General features: G+C 34.5%; 1 protein-coding gene across 4 annotated transcripts in view; it reads right to left on the bottom strand.

Moving 5' to 3' along the window:
- CNTN5 (contactin 5) overlaps positions 1-21962 on the bottom strand; it is a 1371648-nt gene that overhangs the window by 350291 nt on the left and 999395 nt on the right. The gene's annotated exons all lie outside the window — the stretch shown is intronic.

The raw sequence follows: 21962 nt of genomic DNA, 5'->3' as shown, positions 1-21962 counted from the left end.
TCACTGTAATGTAAGATAGGAAGGGATGAGTGCTCTGCCCTGAATGAGGTATCCCTAAAGCATTATGTGCATTTGAGGGAATTATAAGAATAGTTAGAATTTGTATAAGTGAGAGAAAGGAGAAAGTAAATGGAACTGCAGGAACAAAGACAAAGAGATAGGAAACCACCAGAAATAGGAATATTAGTTTTTCTGGCTTCTTGGTATGTGAAGGGAAATCATACTAGGAAAATTTGGAAATATAAATGGACTCCAAAAAATAGAGGACCTTGGGCTTCCCTGGTGGCGCAGTGGTTGAGAGTCCGCTTGCCAATTCAGGGGACACGGGTTCGTGCCCCGGTCTGGGAAGATCCCACATGCCATGGAGCGGCTAGGCTCTTGAGCCATGGCCGCTGAGCCTGCGCATCCGGAGCTTGTGCTCCGCAACGGGAGAGGCCACAACAGTGAGAGGCCTGCGTACAGCAAAAAAAAAAAAAAGGACCTTGATTATCAGAGCAAGACATTCAAATTTTAATCTGTAAGTAATTTGGAGCATTTGGAATTTCGAATAGGAAACTGACATTTTGTTGAGATGTATATACTGGAATTGGAGCAGAGACCAGTAAATCAATTATATTATTTCAATAATGCAAGTTAGAAATAATGAAAACTTAGACTTGAATTATACATCAAAAAAAGAGAAGAGGCATTAGAATGAGAAAAAAAAACAAGAAAGACTTGAACTTTGCACATAATAGGGGTACTGGAGATAAGGTTGTGGGCCTCATCAATAACAACAGTAAGATTTCCAGCTTGGGAGAGGGGTGGGTGATGTAAGTGAAAGAAAAGTGTGCAGCTATGGTGGGAAACTTGACAATTTCTATTTTGGGAGTATTGTCTTTGATACCTATAAGATATTTAGAATGCAGTGAGAGGATGAACCTGGAGATGAGTTCTGAACAGGTGATATATGCTTAATATCATCACTCACAGGTGGCAGTTAAAGCCATGAGATTGCAGAGGGCTTTCACCTATCAAAAAAACAATACACTATAACTGAGTCATTTGGCTGTATGGCAGAAATTAGCAGAACATTGTAAATCAACTATACTTCAACTTAAAAAAATCATACACTAGTGATGCCTGGTGAATTCCAGTGCTTGTGTCCTCAGGCAGCCCTGGAGCTAATTTCCCCCAGAAAATAATTTTTTAGCAGATCCCTATGTGTAAAGTACCACAGAGGACACAATTGTGATTGAGCACAGATGCTTCTCTGAGGACCTTGTGTGTGTGTTTTGGGGGATGTCTCTGTATAGGGGTATATGTGCACATAGAGATCTGCGTATGTGTATAGCTCTATGTGTAATTCCTTGGTGTGTGTGTATGGTATCAGGAGGGAGAGAGGAGGAAGAAACCCAGACAGAGGAAGAAGTAAATGTCATAAGATATGAAGGCAAGATGCACTGGACATGCAAAGGGAGAAATGGTTACCTTTGGCAAAGAAAACCCTTATGTGTTCATTTATTATTATTATTTTTATTTTAAATTTTGATTTGAGATGGTCTTTGAAGGAATAAAGAATGTAGACAACTTTAGATGGAAAATGTTTAAGTTCACTGAGGACAAGAATATTATCTTTGCTTTGTTGTTGTTGTTTTCTTTCCCTAGTTTTTTTGCAAAGCAATCATAAAGAAAATATTACTGATGTTTTCATCAGAGATTGGGCTTGTGTACACTGGCTCTGCTCATGACTAGCCTACAGCACCTCTGACAGGTCAGTGACCTCTGTGTCTCATTTTCTAATCTGAAAACTGAGGAAATAGAAGAAAACTACCATTAATGTAATACCCTGCTCTGTCAGGCTAACTCCCTTGATTCCTTCCAAGCCTAATGTTCGCTGAGCACCAAGTTCCTGATACACAGCAAGTGAATTGAGAGGTTAGTACTACAGTAATACTCAAAACAGATGTTTAAGCACTTCTCTATCTCTTTCTCAATATTGTTTTCCTCTTCTACTTCTTTTTTCCTATATCCTTCTGCCCCATCCATATATTTTCCAACTTCCTTTCTCTTTTATATATATATATATTTCCTGTATATCTCCTGAATGACAGTATTTGTCCTGCTAGTGTTGCCTGGCTGAGTGTATCCAATGATGACGAGTTTATCTTTAATGCTGTCTTACTTGGAAGCCCTCATATAAGGACTTCTAGGCATCCTGTTCAGTGGCTACCTTGACTGCCCACCTGAAGCAGTCCCTGAAGTCAGCTTCTGATCGCCTCATCCACTCTTAACATTGATTCTGTAGTATTCGTGTTCCTGTCTGCCTGTTAACCTGATGATTTAATAATACATGATTTATTGTGATGCTTATTAAGCTTAAGCTTATTAAACTCAATGCCTTACTTGCATAGGTCCCTGTGAGTGCTGGCAGTTGTTGAGTTCTGTAGAATGTTGTAGAAAGGCAGTGAAAGTCAGGCTGAATTTAGAAAATATTTCTATATAATTATTTCTAGTAAATTGTTTAAAGACATCTCAGAAGAAAAGAATCAGAATCTTCAAACTCCAGTAATTTTTTTTTGATTATTTTTTTCCTAACCTAACTAAAAATTCCCTTTAGAATCCACTTTTATATTAATACTTTTGTATTCTTTATATTAAAGAAAGTCCAATAATTGTACAAAATTTTAAGCCCTTCAAAACCTGGATCTGCCTCAAAAGAATACCAAGATATTACTGATATTAGGGGCCAATAGGAGTCAGACCCATGTCTTCTCTCAAATTCCCTTCCAGATAACATTTGTGAATTGCAAAGAAGACATTCTTTTATAGCTTTAATTCTTAAGGATGATTCAAAGGAAAGGCATTCCTGGTAGGGTTTTGGGAAGTAATTTTTGCCCATGTAGTGGCTTCTGGTGCTACTTAAATGATTCCTTTATAACCAAAGACACTGTTAAGCCTCACTCCAGGGCCAAAGAGGTTTGCTAATATCTGAACTGGATACTAAAAATAAAATTAAAAGGTTTGAGTACAAGGCTTCAAATTATATTACCTAATTTGAACTACACTGTAAGTAATAACTAGTTCTTTTAAATTTTACTCTCATAGTGGTGATATAAGGACAGATTAGAAAGCTCCTTAGGTATGTCTTGTTCTTTAAACACATGATTACATTCAGGGATTAAGTTTTGCTTTGTCTTTCATGGGATAATTATGTTACAGCTAAAGTTCAGTTTAGCTTAGAGAGGGCAGACAGCAAGCAGAAGAACTACAATCCTGCAGCCTGTGGAACAAAAACCACATTCACAGAAAGATAGACAACATGAAAAGGAAGAGGACTGTGTATCAGATGAAGGAACAAGATAAAACCACAGAAAAACAACTAAATGAAGTGGAGAGAGGCAACCATCCAGAAAAATAGTTCAGAATAATGACAGTCAATATGATCCAGGACCTCAGAAAAAGAATGGAGGCAAAGATTGGGAAGATGCAATAAATGTTTAACAAAGACCTAGAAGAATTAAAGAACAAACACCTAGAAGAATTAAAGAAGAAACAAACAGAGAAGAACAATACAATAACTGAAATGAAAAATACACTAGAAGGAATCTTTAGCAGAATAATTGAGGCAGAAAAATGGATAAGTGACCTGGAAGACAGAATGGTGGAATTCAATGCTGTAGAACAGAATAAAGAAGGAAAAGAAATGAAGACAGCCTAAGAGACCTCTGGGACAACATTAAATGCACCAACATTCACATTATAGGGGTCCCAGAAGGAGAAGAGAAGAGAAAGGACCTGAGATAATATTTGAAGAGATTATAGATGAAAACTTCCCTAACATGTGAGGGGAAATAGCCACCCAAGTCCAGGAAACTCAGAGAGTCCAAGACAGGATAAACCCAAAGAGAAACATGCTGAGACACATAGTAATCAAATTGACAAAAATTAAAGGCAAAGAAAAATTATTAAAAGCATCAAGGGAAAACCAACAAATAATATACAAGGGAAATCTCATAAGGTTAACAGCTGATTTCTCAGCAGAAACTCTACAAGCCAGAAGGGAGTGGCACAATATATTTAAAGTGATGAAAGAGAATAACCTACAACCAAGATTACTCTACCCAGCAAGGATCTCATTCAGATTTGATGGAGAAATCAAAAGCTTTACAGACAAGCAAAAGCTAGGGAATTCAGCACCACCAAGCCAGCTCTAAAACAAATGCTAAAGGAACTTCTCTAAGTGGGAAACACAAGGGAAGAAAAGGACCTACAAAAACAAACCCAAAACAATTCAGAAAATGGTCATAGGAACATACATATCAATAATTACCTTAAACATGAATGGATTAAATACTCCAACCAAAAGACACAGGCTTGCTGAATGGATACAAAAACAAGACCCATGTATATGTTGTCTACAAGAGACCCACTTCAGACCTAGGGAAACATACAGACTGAAAGTAAGGGGATGGAAAAAGATATTCCATGTAAATGGAAATCAAAAGAAAGCCGGAGTAGCAATACTCATATCAGATAAAATAGACTTTAAAATAAAGAATGTTACAAGAGACAAAGAAGAACACTACATAATGATCAAGGGATCAAGCCAAGAAGAAGATATAACAATTATAAACATATATGCACCCAACATAGGAGCACCTTAATACATAAGGCAAATGCTAACAGCTATAAAAGAGGAAATACACAGTAACACAATAATAGTGGGGGAATTTAGCCCATCACTTATATGAATGGGCAGATCATCCAGACAGGATATTAATAAGGTAACACAAGCTTTAAGTGACACAATAAACCAGATAGATTTAATTGTTATTTGTAGGACATTCCATCCAAAAACAGCAGATTACAGTGACTTCTCAAGTGCACATGGAATATTCTCCAGGATAGATCACATCTTGGGTCACAAATCAAGCCTCAGTAAATTTAATAAAATTAAAATCATATCTAACATCTTTTCCAACAACAATGCTATGGGGTTAGAAATTAATTACAAGGAAAAAAAAGTAAAAAACACAAATACATGGAGGCTAAACTATACATTACTAAATAACAAAAAGATAACTGAAGAAATCAAAGAGGAAATAAAAAAAAATACCTAGAGACAAATAACAATGAAAACATGAAGATCCAAAACATATGGAATGCAACAAAAGCAGTTCTAAGAGGGAAGTTTATAGCAATAAAATCCTACCTCAAGAAACAAGAAAAATCTCAAATAAACAATCTAACCTTACATCTAAAGGAACTAGAGAAAGAAGAAAAAAAAAACAAACCCAGATTTAGCAGAAGGAAAGAAATCATAAAGATCACAGCAGAAATAAATGAAACAGAAACAAAGAAAACAGTAGCAAAGATCAATAAAACTAATATCTCCTTCTTTGAGAAGATAAATAAAATTGATAAACCTTTAGCCAGACTCATCAAGAAAAAGAGAGATAGGACTCAAATCAATAAAATTAGAAACAAAAATGGAGAAGTTGCAGTGGAAACTGCAGAACTACAAAGCATCATAAGAGACTAATACAAGCAACTCTATGCCAATAAAATTGGCAACCTGGAAGAAATGGACAAATTCTTAGATAGGTATAACCTTCCAAGACTGAAAGAGGAAGAAATAGAAAATGTGAACAGACCGATCACAATTAATGAAATTGAAACTGTGATTAAAAATGTTCCAACAAACAAAAGTCTAGGACCAGATGGCTTTACAGGTGAATTCTATCAAACATTTAGAGAAGAGCTAAAACCTATCCTTCTCAAATTCTTCCAAAAAATTGCAGAGTAAGGAACACTCCCAAACTCATTCTACAAGGCCACCATTATCCTGATACCAAAACCAGACAAAGATACTACAAAAAAAGAAAATTGCCAACCACTATCACTGATGAACATAGATGCAAACATTCTGAACAAAATACTAGCAAACAGAATCCAACAACATATTAAAAGGATCATACACCATGATCAAGAGGGATTTATCTCAGAAAAGCAAGGATACTTCAATATATGCAAATCAATCAACGTCATACACCATATTAACAAATTGAAGAATGAAAACCATATGATCATCTCAATAGAAGCAGGAAAAGCTTTGATAAAATTCAACACCCATTTATGATAAAAACTCTCCAGAAAATAGGCATAGAGAAACCTACCTCAAAATAATAAAGGCCATATATGACAAACCCACATTCAGCATCATTCTCAATGATGAAAAATTGAAAGCATTTCCTCTAAGATCAGGAATAAGACAAGGATGTTCACTCTTGCCACTATAATTTGACATAGTCTTGGAAGTCATAGCCATGGCAATCAGAGAAGAAAAAGAAATAAAAGGAATCCAAATTGGAAAAGAAGTAAAACTGTTACTGTTTGCAGATGACATGGTACTCTACATAGAGAATCCTGAATATGCCACCAGAAAAATACTAGAGCTAATCAATGAATTTGGTAAATTAGCAGGATACAAAATTAATGCACAGAAATCACTTGCATTCCTATACACTAACAACAAATGATCAGAAAGAGAAATTAATGAAACAATCCCACTCACCACTGCAGAAAAAAGAATAAAATACCAAGGATTAAACCTACCTATGGAGGTAAAAGACCTGTACTCAGAAAACTATAACACATTGATGAAAGAAATCAAAGAAGACATAAACAGATGGAGAGATATAGCATGTTCTTGGATTGGAAGAATCAATATTGTGAAAATAACTGTACTACCCAAAGCAATCTACAGATTTAATGCAATCCCTATCAAATTACCAATGGCATTTTTTACAGAACAAGAACAAAAACTCTTAAAATTTGTATGGAGACATGAAAGACCCTGAATAGCCAAAGCAATTTTGAGGGGGAAAAATGGAGCTGGAGGAATCATATTCCCTGACTTCAGACTATACTACAAAGCTACAGCAATCAAGACAATATGGTACTGGCACAAAAACAGAAATATTGATCAGTGGAACAGGGTAGAAAGCTCAGAGATAAACCCATGCACCTATGGTCACCTAATCTATGACAGAGAAGGCAAGAATATACAATGGAGAAAAGACAGTCTCTTCAGTAAGTGGTGCTGGGAAAACTGGACAGCTACATGTAAAAGAATGAAATTAGAATACTCCCTAACATCATGCATAAAAATAAACTCAAATTGATTAAAGACCTAAACTGAGGTCCAGACACTCTAAAACTCTTTGAGGAAAACATAGGAAGAACACTCTTTGACATAAAGCACAGGAAGATCTGTTTTGACCCACCTCCTAGAGTAATGGAAATAAAAACAAAAATAAACAAATGGGACCTAATGAAACTTCAAAGGTTTTGCACAGCAAAGGAAACTATAAACAATATGAAATGATATCCCTCAGAATGGGAGAAAATATTTGCAAATGAAGCAACGGACAAAGGATTAATCTCCAAAATATATAAACAGCTCAAGCAGCTCAATATTAAAGAAACAAACAACCCAATCCAAAAACTGGCAGAAGACCTAAATAGACATTTCTCCAAAGAAGATATATAGATGGCCAAGAGGCACAGAAAAAGCTGCTCAAAATCACTTATTATTATAGTAATGCAAATCAAAACTACAATGAGGTATCACCTCACACCTGTTAGAATGGGCATTATCAGAAAATCTACAAATAACAAATGCTGGAGAGGGTGTGGAGAAAAGGGAACCCTCTTGCACTGTTGGTGGGAATGTAAATTGATACAGCTACTATGGAGAGCAGTATGGAGGTTCCTTAAAAAAACTAAAAGTAGAATTACCATATGACCCAGCAATCCCACCACTGGGCATATCCCCAGAGAAAACCATATGCATCCCAATAGTCACTGCAGCACTATTTACAATAGGCAGGTCATGGAAGTAACCTAGATGCCCATCAACAGATGAATTAATAAAGAAGTTGTGGTACATATATACAATGGCATATTACTCAGCCATAAAAAGGGATGAAATTGGGTCATTTGTAGAGATATGGATGGACCTAGAGACTGTCATACAGAGTGAAGTAAGTCAGAAAGAAAAAGAAATATCGTATATTAATGCATACATTGGAATCTAGAAAAATGGTACAGATGAACAGATTTGCAAGGCCTAAATATAGACACAGATGTAGAGAACAAATGTATGGACACCAAGCGGGGAAAGTGGAGGTGGGGGTGGTGGTGGTGGGATGAATTGGGAAATTGGCATCGACATTTATACTTAATATGTATAAAATAGATAAGTAAAAAAAAAAAAAAAAAAAGAGGCCCAACAGAGTCCGTTTGCCCCTTGTGCCATGTCTGCAATGCAGAAGAGGGCCTTCCCCAGACATGCTGATACCTTGATCCTGGACTCCATCTCCCACAACTATGAAAAATAAATTTCTGTTTATTAGGAAAAATGAATAAATAAATAAAACCTATCATTTGGATCTGTGATAAGATAAAAGAAAATTTAATAAAATGTGGTATGTAGAAAAAAATAATGTTTACTTTAGTTTATATAATTTACCTCTTTCTTTCAAAGATGAAAGGGCTGAGTCAAAGAGGTCAAGTAACTGGTTCAAAGTCCTATTGAAAGCTGTTAGTGGAAATAGGGCAAAATAGGTGTTTTCTCACCTTAAGTTTCCAGTTATTTTCTTGACATCACTCTGTTGAGGAATTTCAATCACAGAGTGTAAGAGTACAGGCATATCACATGTACTATTTCAATCATTAACTGCCTGCCATGGATATTTGGTTTATTTCAGCTGTAATTTTTAATATCTCAAGTCATATACAGCTTAGCTCATAATTTCTTTTTCTCTGGTATTATTTGATGGTGAAAGGAAAGGGAAATAGTCTTATAAGACACATAGGTAAAGATCAAAATATTAGGCTTATCTCTTCAATCAAGGTAGCTCTTTTATTTTTTGATCACTCCAGTATTAAGCTAAATATGCTCAACAGACACTATACTGTGTCTTCATCTCCTTCCCCACACCTGTTTCTTCTGGCTTAATTGGCTGCCCTACTTTGGAATTACATGCCAGTAGAAGATGACCTCAAATTACTCTAATTCCTAATAAAGAGAAGCCTTCCATCTGAGAGCACATTACTCTCCCATGTCTTCATGGTTGTTGCTTTTCTTATTTATTCCAATTACTTACAAAGAGCTAGGGTGCTTTTCCCTAAGTAGAATGCAATTTAGAGCAGTGTTTCTCCAAGTGCATTGGCAGAATAAAGAGCCAATGACTTCAGAATAATCTGGAAAATTTACTAAAATTTCAGGCTATCGGTTTCAATTCCAAGCCTAGTGATACATAATCTTTGTGTATACACAAAGATATTTCTCTTGATGATTTTATGTACATTAAAGAAATTTAAAGTTGGACCTAGCTTGATTCTGATTTTTATCATGTTACTTGTCATGCGGGGATTAGAGTGTAGCAAACTAAAATGGCTAAAAAAATGGCATACAGAGGGTCTACAATCATATTGTATTCATTAATGGCTTGCCCTAACAGTAATACAAATTATATTTAACTTGTACTGGCACTCACACTAGAGCTGTTTTTCTCCCTGATTGTCTAGACATCAGTTCTGACTGGTCAGTGTCCAGGAGATAGCACTTGTTAAATAAATATTTCAAATGGCATTTCCATCTGACACTCACAGTAATGTCATGTCTAGGGTCAAGAATTCATGCTCAGTAGGTCTTAAAAATTTGACTTAGCTAATTATCTAAAAAGGTTTGGCTGGTAATCTTCTTATGTTCAAATAATGAGTATTTACATTTTTGTCTTCATTGCCTATGCCAATTGTACTCAACAACTGTTTCTTGTCTTCCAAGAATAGCAACTATTTTTTCAATGTTTTTTTGGGGAAGTGCTTCTTCCATCTTCTCTAACCATGAAAGTTAAATGGGAGCCACTATCTTCCTATAAGTTCTGCTGTTGTTATTAACTTGTTATGGGCATCTGACCAGTTAGACTACCTGTTTGTCCTGGACACAATATTTGATTCATGGACGGGCGGCTGAGGTTGGCATTTTTAAGCCAAGGACCAGGAGCCCAAGTCTCACTTTCTCCTTCATGGCAAAAAAGAGCCTGCATGTCTGAGAGCCACTGGAACCTCCACAAGTGGAAGGAGGTAATCTGTCATTGAAGAGAATTAAGCCAATTTAGATAGGATTAAGCCAAGGCAGATAGAGGAGAGATGAAAAAAAGAGTACTAGTAGCATGTCAGTTCTACTTGGGATTTAGCTTCTTTCCCTTCTCTCAGTTAAATAAAATGAATTCCCTATTTTGTTTAAGTTATTTCAAGTTGGGTTTCTCAGTTACAGCCAAAAAGAGTTCTGGCTGATACCTCATTGAGCTCAACACAACCAGTGGTGACCCTTTGTCAGGTTCTATCTCATAATTTATCTTGATTCTGAGTCTATCATACTCTAGATTAGGCAAAGGCAAGATGGAGTGGTGGAGGGATAGGGGCCAAGACAAATCAATATATACAATGTGTCCTATTTTAAAACATTGTACCATTTAATTATGAATGTAAATTCTAATAGAGGATACAAATATTCTATATCTATATCTATATATCTACCTATCTCCTAGTAAAAGAGGATAAATGAAATTAGAAAAGCACAAGATAAAGTATTATGGAAGTTGAGAGGAAGGAGAGATTATTGAGAAAAATGGGGAACTGCTTTAAGTGTATTGTGACAGTGGGATTGGAGTTGAAAATGTGGCTGTGGAGGTTTAGTGACTTTCAAGTGGAAGGGACTATTAGCAAAGACATGGAAGTGAAATTCTGTCTGGAATTTTATCAGAAATTTAATTTTATTGGATTGAGTACAAAGGAGTAAAAGAGTAAGATGTGAGAAGGAGTAAGAGTGAGAGAGAAATTTCAAACATAAGTAGGAGCTAGATGATAAATAATATCAAGGAATGTTGTATTTCATCATTTGTGTATTAGAATGACTCAGCAGAGTCTTGATAAATTTGCACAAGCACTTGTTTGGAAAAATAGTTGCAACAATTGATAGACATTGGATTTTATTTAGAGATAGCACCTGGAGTTATTATTTTCCATACTCATTGTTATCAGTGATTACATGTTGGTAAATTGAACACAATAAGTGTAATGAAGGTGTACCTAGGATAAGTATCAAAAAGAAGGCCTTATGAACTAAAATATAGTTTTCACATTATATGGTTTGAACATTTAAATGCATTGAAATGACTTAATGAAATGTCTTGGGGATTTCCCTTTATTTCATCAGAAATATATGTGATGAGAGGGGGAGAAAGGAAATGACTAAATAGTTCTCATTATGCCTACAGATATTGTGTCACAATACTGTACTCATCTTTTCAGGAAATATTAAATATCAACCTGTGATTGTAGATAAATGATGAAAATCCCAACTCCATTCCTGACTCTATTGAAACACAGAGGCAATGACAGAGCCTCTGTGGGTCCATTTTCTCACGTATAATGAGAATCCTACCTGGTATTGTGGGTTTAGAAATCTAGTAGTGGTGTGTCAGGGAATATATGTTACACATTAACAGATCCCTTTTTACTTACTGTACTCAAATAAGTTAAAAATTATAATCTGTGGAAATTTTAATCATTTAAACACGTGTCCAGAAGCCTTTTCAATTCCCTGATGAGCCCCTAAGTAACAATTTCACAAGCCTAGATAGATAGACAACATATTGCTCTCTCACTTCAAAAATTTTATATTACCCTGAATCATACTTTCTCGAGGTGAGTCATTATTAGGTAAATAAAGAGATTGAAGGATCTCTTGGCAAAAGGAAATAAATAACTTACGCTGTCTTCAAATACATGCACAATTATGGCATTATTTACCTGGGGACATTAAGAAGAATCAGAGAGGTTTATTATTAGAAGATGTTTTTCATCACAATTATGTATATTCTGAAAATCAGAGAACAGAATCAGTGAAAAAAATCTGGAATAGATTTTTTTCCCCTACCCAACCATCAAGAATATATCAATCAAGGTGTTGCCTCCTATTGTAATTGCTTTCCTCTGATTACTGAATTTTAAGGCATATTTTCTTCTGTAGGTTATGCCACAGTGACTTAAGGAAATATACCCATCTCTCACCATCACCATCTGAGGGCTCATTCCCTGTGCATCAATAACTTGGAAAAATAACATGAAAGTAAAGTCTAAAGAAACAACCATATATATATGAAAAAACATATGAGCTCCCTAGCATTAAAATAATAGGATAGAAAGAGCAAACTTAAAATTTTGATAACTAAAGGTTGAATATTCACTTTGAATCAGAAGTATGTTGAAAAGTTGTCCTTCCTTAAAAAAAATATTTTGGTTATTTTTATAAATTTGTATTCACAAATAAAATTGCAGAAACTTCTCTGTAAATATATCTACATAACATATATATATATATATATATATATATAGCTTTATAATAAGTCCATTATTTAAAACTCATGGTTGTTTTTTTTTTCTCAAGTTTTCTTTGACTTTGTGAAGCGTGTGTTACTTACTTACTAGCAAGTGAGTAAAATATGATAGATAGATTGGGGAGAAACAGATTTAAGAGCGTACAGGGAAAATGTTTATAATGGGTGACTCTGTAATCTAAGCTAGAGAGGGAAGGCACCTGAGGCCACGAAGCTGTGGCAGACAGTGAAATAGTGGATTAATCAAAGGACTGGGGAGCCTGAGGGGTTGAAAAATTGTTTGCATGGAAAGTGATAAACAGAATTATTTGGACAGAAAGGAGGCTATGAGCAAAGAGCTGTTTACTTAAAATTGAAATTTTGATGAATGCAGAATGATTGGTAATGGAAAAATTCTGGCTATTACCTTTGTAATGGGTGGCTAAGGTGGGAAGGAGTACAAGTTCATGGGAAGCAAGGAGATTAAGACACTGAGAGGTCAGGACGCTGAAAGGATCATTGATGTGAATACAGATGACACCAAGACAGAATATAAGATCTTCTGTAAACGAGAAAGACTGAACTAAAAAGATGAGAGATTATTGCATTAGAGTTGATTGCAACTCCTGAAAAGCATGCTTTGGATCCTTTCTCTTTATTTATTGTCAATATTTTGTAGTTTTCCACTCACAGACTTCAATGTTCTAGTCCTAAGTTATCTTTTCAAATTTACTCTCACTCTTCCCCTTCATGCATCCAATATTTTATATAACAGAAATGCTTTGTATTTTCAAAACATAATTCATCCTTAACTGATGTTGAACCTTCACACATGTTGTTGGTCCTTATCTAAATCTTAGTTTATCGATAAAGTTCACTTCAAATTCTATCTCATCAAAAGAAGAAGAAGAAGAAAAAGAAGAAGAAGAAGAAGGAGAAGGAGAAGGAGAAAGAGAAGAAGGAGAAGAAGGAGAAGAAGGAGAAGTGGAAGAGGGAATGGGAGAGAGGGAAGGGAGAGGGGGAGTGCAGAAAATTTTATTTTAGTGTAGAAAACTTCTGTAATTCCTCCAGCAAGAAATTTTGTCCCGTACTTCTGGATTACCATAGTATTTTATTTCTTATGTTACTAATTATGTTCTACCTTGTATTAAAGTTATTTGTGTACAGCTATTCCAATTATCTTATTGGTCAAAACCATCATCATTAAATCTGAATAAACTTTACTATCTAACCCAGTCCTACCCCTAATTCTCCTTTAGTCTGTCTTTCTTTCTGATGTCTTTGTAACTTGTCCTTTGAAATACCAGGTAATTATAAGCAAACATATTTTTGTACAGCTGTTTTAACTCCTCACTCTATCTCTTTGTCAAAAAGAAACCTGCATTTTTCCCCTACTGCATTCATTTGACTTTCATTAGTCAATGGAAGAATAGAGTTGGGGTATACTGTCAATACTTTCCTTTCTCCAAAAAGCTATTCAAGACCCTGATCAACATTTGAATGTGTTAGTCTGTCTTTTCTACTACTACTAGAGTTATGGCTACATTTCACTCTTTGGGTCAGCCTGGATTTCATGGCCCATAAGTTTCTCCTATTGACTACTAGGTTTCATTTTCCTATGAAAATTTTGATCTACTATCTTGGATTGGTTCTAAGAAACAGTTTCTTTACTTCTTATTTGAATATGAGAGTGCTTCAGGAGCAAAGTAAGGAATTTTGTAATATTCTTTCTAGTATCTCTTGTATCTTTCTAGTATCTCTTCCTGTTTTTTTCCACAGACATAATCTTAATTTTAATTCAAAGCTTCACTACCTTGATCTTGATCATTGGTATTCTTGGCCCCTGATTCTGCAGTCTTTTCCATCTAATCTATTCTGTACAATGACTCCAGCTTGATCTTTGTAAAACACCGTTATCATCATATTTTCCTTTCTTTAAAAAATCTCCTATTACCTTATGGGTAAAATTCAAACTCCTTTACATTTTGGCATGTAAAGCCCTAAAAATCTGCTCCAAAGCTAACTTTTCAATCTTAGTTGCCTCTTGACCATTATAAGTCCACTGCTTTGGTTAAACTGTTTCTGAAATGGGACATTAACTCATTTGTTATATTGAAGTTATCAACCCATATGTACACTCAAAGACTCTCCATTAACAAGGCTGGATTGAATTTCTTTTCCTCAAGAATATCTTCTATTCTCACAGTAGACCACAATGATGGATTCATCCTATAAATTCTTAAAGCATTCAAAATTATATAAATATACTATTTACACTTCCCATCTCTACTTAGTCATGTTTTATTTAAAGTTTTGTGTTTGCATGTCTTATTTCTCTATAATGAGATAGATAATTTATTGGTGGCTAGAGCCATGCCCTGCACTTAGTTTTGGGTCATACAGGTTTGGATCATGGGAGGTTCAAGAACATTAATAGTCTTATTCTACCACTAGCCAAGTGATAGGGGCTAGTGTTTGAGCACGAACTATATATGCAGGCATAGAATGACAACTAATCTTCAAATTCTTTCCAGAATTTATCATTTATCAGGACTGGAAAAATATCATAAAGCTTCCAGAATTTCCTCCAAATCCTCATAGGTAGTTTCAGATTTCAATGTCATTTAGGAAGAAAAATTTAATTTTTCAGTTTTTGATTTTATATAGATGTATACATGTGTATATGACAAAAAAAGATATAATATTTTTAAATGGATTAACCCATTAATATATTATAGCACTGTTTATTCCTTGTTCACTAAAGAGATTTATCTTAGATCTTTTACACTGATGAAAAGAGACCCTGTCTTAATGATGAACTGTTAATGGTGATGAATAAATCACAATGTATTTGAGTTTTCATGCCTTTCTTTTCACAAAATAACCTATTTGACTAGACAACATACAACAGTAGAAAAATATTAATACATTTCCTTATTATCCTTTATGATTGAACATATTAGCCAGTATTAAGCCAAAATAGAGGACAAAAATATTTTGACCACAAGGTAACAATAATTATTGAATATAACTGTTCACATTAAAAAGCAACAGAAACTGGTATTCAATAGACTGTAAAAGATACACTTTTCCTCCCTTTGAAAAAGAAGGGAGTGAGTCAGAAGAGGATTCATAATACAAATGGGACCCTCTTTTGCAAATTGTCCTAGTTCTGTCCGGGTGTGAGTGAATGCTTTTAGAAGCGAACCTGAAGTAGGACTGTACCTATAGCTAAGTGTTCACTGCAAACACGCTGGTTACACAAATGTTGCATTTCTAACACTGAAAAGTCTTTGGAAATCTGCTTTTTTTTAAAGTTACATATCACCTTATCCCAGTTCAACAAATCTGCTTGTTCCACAGGCTAAAATATGTTTGGTAAGTCAAGGTTTGGGGAAGTAATCAATTATTGATAGATACAATTATGATTTGTAAAGTCTTTGTTTTTTTTTAATTCTAGTTGTATTATTTTTTCATATTGCCAATAACTGAATTTGTGAAAGATTTTTTTGTCACATTTTTAGAAGATTTCCAAAGTTGTAGAGATAAATTAAAACCTAAAACTACAATGAGAGACTTAGTATGGCACTCAGGTCATGCATTAATCACTGTTGAAAGTATAATGATAATATAGCAATGAAAATAATACCTAATCCATATATGGGATTTATTACATACGAGGTACCTTTCTAAGTCCTTTAGATGTATCAACTCTGATCCCTACAACCCCCTGAACTGGTCTAATAATTACCTTCTTTTTACCTCTGAGAAGACTGAATTAGAAAGGTTAAAAAATTGTCCAAAGTCATGGCTATTAAATGTTACATCCAGGATTTGAATTCATGACATCTGGCTGCAGAGTTTATGCTGTTCTCCATAATGCTAAGTAATTTGTGAATTGTATTCCATGTGTTTTGCCATAAATCAGCACTTTGGAGGCAAAGATATTTTTCCATAGAAAATTGTTAAGTAATGGTTTAGTTTAACTCACAAAATATTACCTAGTTCATAAAATGTGATCTAAATAAATTTAGATCATGATTGACATAACACAAGAAGATAAATTACTTCTCCTCCCTACACATGCTTTTTCATAGTTTCAGAGCCAGCCTCAGACAAAAAATTGAAAGATGTACTGTTTTTATATTCTACTTCTTTTTATTTACCTTTCTTCTCTTGTTCCTTTGGGTATGCTTTTCCCTCTGTCCATAATGCCAGCCCAGAATTGAGGCAATTGACAAACTCCTATTCTCTTTCAGCACTGCACTCAAATGTCAACTCCACACTGAAAATTCTCTGGATGGCCCTGTGGAGTTAGTGCCTGTCCTCTTGGTGCCTTTGACATATGATGCTTCTTGATTTTCCTTTTTGCACATTGTGATATCAGAACCATCACCTTGTCTATTTTCCCTATTAGACCAAGTGTTCTTTGAGGATCAGAGGGTGTGTTATTCTTGAATCCTCAGCACCAAAAATACTGTGAACTGTGCCAGAGACTTTAGGTTCATGAATATTTTAATCTTTACAACAATCTCAAGGCTGTTGTATGAATAAAGAAACTAAGGTTTAGAAAGGGTAGGTGGCATAGTTAAAAATGAGGCAGAATTGGGATTACAAAATAATTAAATCTGCCAGAATAGCTCTCTGTCTGACCCCATTCTTTTAAGTGATGCCAAATTCCTTCCTATTATCCTTCACATCCTATCCAACTCTTTTCCCAAATAACACTTATTCCTTTCTTCCTGGGAAATTATCACAGGTAGATGTTCAAAAGCAAAATGATATGATTTAACTGATATATACTAAAGTAAAAAGTACTGATCTCTGATTTTCTCTGTGGCATCTTATTTTTTAAAGCATGATGCTTATTCACTTAAATGACTGTTTAATTAGTGGAATTTATCTCACATGGTATACGTTTTATGCCACAGGGGAGGAAGACATTGTAGACAATGGGTCTGCTGTGTTTGGCCAAATCTGTCTGAGAATCCATTTCTGAGGTTAGAGCCTCAAAATTGTTCCCACTGCTTTTTTCTTTTTAACTTGTTTTCTGCTTTCACTCACTTCTGAATTTCAAATTCTCTAAAAACTTCTTGAGGACATGTCTTTTGCTTAAACAAAGGCAAAAATCAGAAGGGCCTATGGCAGTGACCAACTTATGGTAGGACAGCTATTTATACATATGAATCATTTTCAAGTTGGTCATCTGTAAGGTTTGTACTACATGTATTTGATCATCAAGTTGTCAGGGTGACAGCAAAATATTTCTCTATGTTGGCTTTAATTTATTTATTAAGCCAGTGAGTAACACAAATATTCTTTAGGATCCTGGATTTGGTGAAGTCTTCATTTTCTTTTCCTTTATAGTTAAATTTTTAACATTCTGACATTAAAAAAAAAACCCTACCTTTAATGAAAAAAGTGTGCTATAATATTAAGTAGAACCAACTAATTATTAAGAAAATTAGGCTATGTATTCTCTTGACAGCTATTTTGATAGATAATTAACATACAATATAGAAGGCAACCTTACATTCTCTATAGATGAATTCTGTCATTCCCAAAGATGAGCATAACCCCAATTTTACTGAAACGGGTTACTCCTTTCTTGCTATCTAATTTCATATATTTGATAGATACTCTCTTTCTTGATAAATTGAGAAAAAAATCCTCACATCATCTAGGGATGAAATTGGAAAGAAGCAAAGATTGCTTCTATGATAGGTGGGCTATTCATACAGAGGATCGTCTCTAACCATACCCTTTAAATTTTATTTTAGGTAATATTGATAAAGTAATCCAAGACCCCAATTTGGCATTGAAATCATAAGGAAGGCATAATGATACAGTGGAAAAAACACTATGACCTTGGGAGGGTCCCTTAACCAGTTGGTAACTGAGCAATAAAGTATAATATTTAGCAGGTTACTCTTTAGAGTCATAGACACATAGGTTAAGAGGACTTGCTACCTGTTTGTATGACAGATTGTTTAACTGTAATAGAAAGATAAACTCAAATGCTGTATTGTTGTGAAGATTAAATGAGAGGATGTATGAAATGCTTTCACCACTGCGCCTGTTGCATAGAAAGAATGTTAATCATTTTCAAACCTTCCACTTATGCAACAGCTATCTCCCTGACACAGCACTGTGATACAAGGGTTATAAAATAGTAAGATGAATCATTCAGTTTCAAAATATTTTAAATAATGGCAAGATTATATTGGTGTAAGTAAATTGCCTCCCAGTATGTCTACTCTGAAGAACATAACACTCAATTGAATATATGAGTTCCAGTACATTGGTTTAAAAAAAAAAAGTCTTGTTATTTTATGATAAATTTGCAAAATATCTCATTGGAGTGAACTGTGGAAGAAACACTTCTAAATATTACAAATGACTTTCCAGAAGCAGTAGTTTTAGAGCCCACAATATCCTGGATGTGATTTTTAGCACTGGATGATAAAAGTGATCACAAAATAAGAATATAATTCAATAAAGAAAGATATAAATAAGGATATAAATTCAATAACCTTGAAGGATAAGGGGAATCTTAAAATATCCACCATAGAGTTATTCAGTTTTAGACAAATTAACTGAGACAAAATGTGAGAATTAGTTCAGGAGAAAAAAAATGGAAGGAAATCATTTAAAATGATTCATAAAGAGACTTAAGGTTATTTTTAAATACCTTATTTGATGCTCAGAGAAAAATCAGGTAGATCATATTAAGAATAGCAGTGCAAAGTAAGATAAGGAGAAATGGTAACTGTAGGATAATAGGCATCTTATTAATAATAGGAAGATTGTCTAAATAAAGTGAAAAGACCTATGTCACCTATGACAGCTCAATTATGAGAACACTCCTACAAAAACAGCATATTAATCTAAATTTCAATAATTACCTTAAAGGTGATCTAAAACTATGAATGAAATACATTTCAAATTATTCCAGAAACAATCGACCAACTGCAAAAATACTGTGACTGACAATCACTATAAAGTCACAGCTGCTTATAGAGATAAAAGAAAATGCCAGATGTTCCCTCACCTGCCTGGACATAAAATTTCCTAGTGATGCAGTCAAAAATAAATACCTCCAATCTCCACTGCAGGCCTACTAAATCAGAGTATCTAAGGGAAAGACCCAGGAACCTGAATTTTTACCAAGATTTTTCCTAACATAATTCTGTATAGTCTTTCATCCACCTTTTGTCTGGAAATCCTGTCTGGTACAAAGAAGAGCTTAAAATATATGAAGAGGTATGTAACATTAAAAAATTATACTTAGCAAGTAATGATTAGTGCAACAGTTCTCAATTGTTCTTAATATATGAAATATCTGGGATATGTCATGAAAATGCAGATTCCTAGGATTTATAGGCTGAGGACAACTTGCATGTAGATCTTAAATTACATCTTTCACCTAATCCTGTCTCTGAAGGAATAGCAGGAATAGAACAACCCCACTAATGGAGTCCAGGTGGTACATTTGAAGACCCAGGTTCTCCTGAGACCTCCCAAGGATGCAGCCTTAATTCTTAAAGACACTGCACAGTCCACACCTTACAACATTTAGTATAACATTAAAAATGCTGGTTTTTAGGACCACTCCAGAAATTCTGATTGTATAGATCTTGAGTATGGCCCAATATTTCCATTTTTTACAAGAACCCTAGATTATTCTCATTCAAGTGTTTGAGAATCACAGTATTAAATGCTGGCCTATTAGATGTAATTTTATAGATTTCCAAAAGCTTTTGATAATTTTATTAATAAATATTATTTAAAATTAAACAGACAGTGAATAGAAATAATATGAAGGAATATGTTTTGTCATGGCTGGTGAAATACCTTAGGTATGGGAAGCAACATGTTGGCAAAATGGAATAGTCCTCTGGGGTTGAGTTAGAGCTGGGATTTGCTGACTATTTTGTAAATTAATATTGGAATAATAAAATTCCAAAGTTTTAGATGGCACTGAGCTCTACTGGGTATTGAAATATCAAGCTGGCAAATATCATTTGCATGACGATATCATAAAGTTGTGGGTGGGTATTATGAAAGTGGCAGATGGATTTCAATATGGACAAACATAAGAAAATTCTTTTAGAATAAAATCTAAACCATACTTATTATCAGGTACATTTTATTCCTGTTTATTGTAACTAAAAAGTTGTGTGATTTTAGGCAAGTCATTCAAACATATGCAGTCAGAGCTAGGAATTAAAAGCGTATCTCAAAAAAAGAGAACAAAAAGAAAAGTAATTGAGTCAGAAAATTCTGGAGCAGTTTTTGATTGGAGATATGACTGAAGACAAGTGATAGAATATAAAACTTCTCCCAGTGCTACTACCCCTCACCCCAACCTCTATTAAAACCTCAGTTCTAGAATTGAGTTTGAATTTACACAGTAAACAACAGCAGCAACCACAAACAATACAGTAATCGAAACAGTCTAGGAAAGTAGTTCCTTACTGCAACTACCCACACACTAGTGAAATGCAGTGGCCCTTGTGTAAATACTGTGTGAATCACTAATTTTTACTAAAACTTACTATGTATTAGGCATTGTTCTAATCACTTTGCATTTATTAATGCATTTAATCCTCACAATAACCCTATGAGAAAAGTATCCAGGCTATCCTCTGTTCAGATGAATAAACTGAAGCACAGGCAGGTTAAGTCTCTTGTCCAGGGATAAAGTAGGTGGTAAATCAAACCCAACTTTGTGACTGATTTACTTTAAACAAAATTAATAAAAATACATTCTAATTTAAATCTCTGTAATGATGCCACTCTCATGAACTTGCTTTCTGATAGCTTCCTTGATTGATGGTAAAGGAAATGGTGTTCCAGCTAGTTCACTGGCATTGCACCTAAAGCCTCTCTTGTGCTCTATAGCCTAGAATGTAGAAAAGCTCTTGAAAGTGAATTTTGGATAGTAACACTATTCACCTTCTGTGAATTGTAGGAAAAGTCATTTGAAAGCCACTGATCTAAGCAAGAGGCAAAAAGTGTTGTAATTAGAAGTATAAAGAAGGGGATAAATGAGAATGAAATTGCAGGTGTAGAATTCATAGGGCTTGCCAAGCCTATGGGTTATGTATGCAGTCACAAGATTAGGAAGATTCTAATTGATCCAGAAATATTTGTATTAGATGTTTAGAAGAAAAGTGATCTCACTAACAACAGATATCTGCTGAAGAAGTTAGTTTGTGGGAAATTCTAAATTGGAAACAGAAATAGAAGTGTCCACTAAAGACAAATATTTAGAAATATAGATGGGGCACAGGAGTAGAATTCTGGAGGAATACCTACATTTGGAAGGATAAGCTTTCTTAAGTCCTTTAGGGAAAAATGTTAAGTGTAAACAAACCAGACAAATGGGTGAATGGACACATCCAAACCAATAGCTAAGTGGAATGATTGATATAGGGGGCAGTTTTTTTGTGTTTTTTTTTTTTCCTTTAACATATTTATTGGAGTATAATTACTTTACAATGTTGTGTTAGTTTCTGCTGTATAACA

This window comes from Globicephala melas, chromosome 8 (genome assembly GCF_963455315.2).
Source record: "Globicephala melas chromosome 8, mGloMel1.2, whole genome shotgun sequence".
NCBI classification, from domain to species: Eukaryota; Metazoa; Chordata; class Mammalia; order Artiodactyla; family Delphinidae; genus Globicephala; species Globicephala melas.
This window is presented reverse-complemented; position numbering and strand designations above follow the sequence as displayed.